This window comes from Dermochelys coriacea, chromosome 3, assembly GCF_009764565.3.
Source record: "Dermochelys coriacea isolate rDerCor1 chromosome 3, rDerCor1.pri.v4, whole genome shotgun sequence".
Taxonomy (NCBI): Eukaryota; Metazoa; Chordata; order Testudines; family Dermochelyidae; genus Dermochelys; species Dermochelys coriacea.
Window position 1 is genome coordinate 87073371 of NC_050070.1, and position 3517 is coordinate 87076887.

Below are 3517 nucleotides of genomic sequence, written 5' to 3' on the forward strand. Positions count from 1 at the left end.
CCTGAGGTCCCTTCCAACCCTGATATTCTATGGTCGGTGGATATAATAGACCAGGGGAGGCTAAGCCTTAGGTATTATATCTAGAACATCTGTAAAACACTAGGTTTCAGAGTAGCAGCCATGTTAGTCTGTATTCGCAAAAAGAAAAGGAGTACTTGTGGCTCCTTAGAGACTAACAAATTTATTTGAGCATAAGCTTTCATGAGCTATAGCTCACTTCATCGGATGCACTAAGCTGCTGTAAGTGGGTGTCTTATCCACAGCATACTGTACATAGGAGTTTATATTGGGGGAGGGATAGCTCAGTTGTTTGAGCATTAGCCTGCTAAACCCAGGGTTGTGAGTTCAATCCTTGAGGGGGCCATTTAGGGATACAGGGCAAAAATTGGGGATTGGTCCTGTTTTAAGCAGGAGGTTGGACTAGATGACCTTCTAATCCTGATATTCACATTATAATTTCTTTCCCTGTCCTTGTGGCACCTTAGAGTACTCCTTTTCTTTTTGCAAATACAGACTAACATGGCTGCTACTCTGTTTCATGGAATATCAGTGTTGGAAGGGACCTCAGGAGATCATCTAGTCCAATCTCCTGCTCAAAGCAGGACCAATCCCCAATTTTTGTCCCAGATCCCTAAATGGCCCTCTCAAGGATTGAACTCACAATCCTGGGTTTAGCAGGCCAATGCTCAAACCACTGAGCTATCCCTCCCTGTCCTGCTCCTCTTTTCAAGGCTTCTCTGCCAGCTGATGCAGCATTCTTCACTGTCGATTTTCCTCTTCTTTTCCTTCTCCACATCCACAGTCTCTCTTGCATGGAATGAGGCCCTATCAGGGGGTCCGAGGATGGGCTACTTGCTTTCATGGCAGAGTCACCTAGTGGCAAGAGTCCAACAAGGGGCCCTGAAATCAGACAAAAGTGAGTGTTGCCCATTCCCTACTTAAAATGTTTCTAAGTCATATGAAACAAATAATAAAGTGGAGTTGTTTCCATGTATTTTAAGCAGGGCTTAGTAACTGTCCTTAACTGATTCATAAAAGAGAATGTCAGTTTATTGTACAATTTAAAATCCAGGATTTTCATTGAAGATACTAGAAAAATATTACTGAACTGATATCTTGTCTAACACACACCAGCTTGTCTGAAAAGTTTAAGTGGGCTTCAATCCCTTCAAATTCATCTTATCCACTCTGCTGTTCTCTCAAGATGCACCAATAATATTATTAACAGCTGACTCAGGTTTCCACTTCTGGTTTCATTTGCTATTTCAACAGTAGGATTTCACACTCTTGATCACAGAATGATCCTTAACCATTTAAATTGTATTGCAGTGCTTTCTGAGACCTGATTTTATTTAGATTTACAGAAGTACTCTTAGATAATTTCTTGGCATACATTTACTTCTGAGCCTTGTAGTACTTAAGCATAAAGTACCAAAGACCTTTATCTAGTAGCACATCCTCTCTTCAGCCTTGTAGTTTGGCCTTGCATCCTATCTCTTAGTGTAGCCTGGGTTTTCATTACTATACAGATATGAAACAAGATCTATCTTCTGAGGTCATTATAGAGTATGTATGATTTAAGCCTTGCCAGACTGCATCCAATATCATGCATTATATCCAAATCTGGATGTCATGTCACTACATGAAACTGAACGCAAATAAAACAGAGGCCTTATTGTTTAAATTCATCAGGGTAGGTGACTGCAGGATGCCATTTCCCTCCTGCTAATCCTTTTTGGCCATGTGGCTCAGCTTTCATCTTTGAGCATGAGAAATCTTAGGTCTAGGTTTTCCATTGCCTTGTATATTGGATAGGTATTTACATGTGTGCAGAATGTTAGCATTCAGATTTGGTTGCATTTTTCACCCACTGTACACAAGTGTAAGTGACTGCACAAGGTGCAGAGTAATGGAGAATGAGTCACATCTTTCAATGGCCACTTTGGAGCTCTGTTAACAACCTTTTTGTCAATTCAGAAATGTTGCAAGGCTGAGACTGCTGCTTGCTAGGAAAGCAAGCAATTGCTCAATTTCTTTTACATTTCTTCACACAATTATAATATATAATCATTATTTCTGGCTGTCCAGTACATTGAATTCCTGACAAGAGGAAGATGATAGCACACACCAGGCAAGTGGAGAAACCATTCTCCCTGACAGCCAGGAACTATTTATCACCTTGGAGCCAATACCCTCCCAATCCGGGCTCCCGGACCTTGAAGGCGGAGAAGGCACCTCTGGTGAGTGTACCTTTGAAAATATAATATACAGTTTAAAAGCAAGTGTGTTTAATGATTAATTTGCCCTGAAGACTTGGGATGCATTTGCGGCCAGTACAGCTACTGGAAAAGTCTGTTAACATGTCTGGGGATGGGGCGGAAATCCTCCAGGGACTTCTCAATGAAGCTGTCCTGGAGGTACTCCCAAAGCCTTTGCAAAAGGTTTCTGGGGAGGGCAGCCTTATTGTGTCCTCCATGGTAGGACACTTTACCACAGCAGGCCAGTAGCATGTAGTCTGGAATCATTGCATAAGAAAGCATGGCAGCATGTGGTCCCGGTGTTTGCTGACATTCAAGCAACATCTATTCTTTATCTCTCTGGGTTATCCTCAGGAAAGCGATATCATTCATGGTCATCTGGTTGAAATAGGGGAATTTTATTAAGGGGACATCAGAGGTGGCTGTTCCGCTGGGCTGTTTGCCTGGAAAGGAAATCATCCCCACTGTTAGCCACACGGTGCAGGGAGGGGTGAAGCGATCATCCCAGAGAATTGGGTGTGTGTGGGGGGTTTAGTTGGGTTTGTGCTGCACATTAACCTGAAAACATCAGCCCCTCCTTTTAAATGGCCAATGTGTCTTTTTCAACTTTAATCTCCCTTTTTTCCTCCTTTAGCTGCAAATGTTTCAATGCTGCGACTAGCATCTCTGTCCCAGTGGCTAGCGCAGATAAGGTGAAAAAACCGTACTCGCAACGAAATGTTCTCTGAGCTCATGCAGTCCACCCAAACTGAAAGAGCCCAGCAGAATGTGTGGAGGTAGACAATGGCAGAGTCCAGGAAAGCACAAAATGAACGCAAGGACAGGAGGGATGCATGAGAGGATAGATAGAGGCTGGAGCAACAGGAGAGGTGGCAGGAGCAAGAGGAAAGGTGGCGGCAGCATGATGAAAGGAGGCAGGATGCAATGCTGAGGCTACTGGAGGATCAAACTGATATGCTCTGGCGTATGGTTAAGGTGCAGGAAAGGCACAGATGGCCACTGCAGCCCCTGTGTAACCATCCACCCTCCTCCCCAAGTTTCATAGCCTCCTCACCCAGATGCCCAAGAATGCAGGGGTGAGGGGGACCTCCAGGTACCCAACAACTCCACCCCAGAGGACTGCCCAAGCAACAGAAGGCTGGCATTCAATAAGTTTTGAAGTGCAGTGTGGCCTTGTCCTTCCCTCCTCCCCCACCCCATCCGGTGCTTCCCTCCTCCCCCACACCTCCCAGGCTACCTAGGCAGTTATCCCCCTATTT

At 44.5% G+C, this 3517-nt stretch overlaps 1 long non-coding RNA gene across 1 annotated transcript; it reads left to right on the plus strand.

Annotated features, from left to right (window-relative positions):
• The first annotated feature begins 2193 nt into the window (after positions 1-2193).
• LOC122459316 lies at positions 2194-2950 on the plus strand. Its single transcript, XR_006279918.1, has 2 exons — positions 2194-2240; positions 2893-2950. It is a non-coding gene; the product is annotated as an uncharacterized LOC122459316 (long non-coding RNA).
• Positions 2951-3517: the final 567 nt, after the last annotated feature.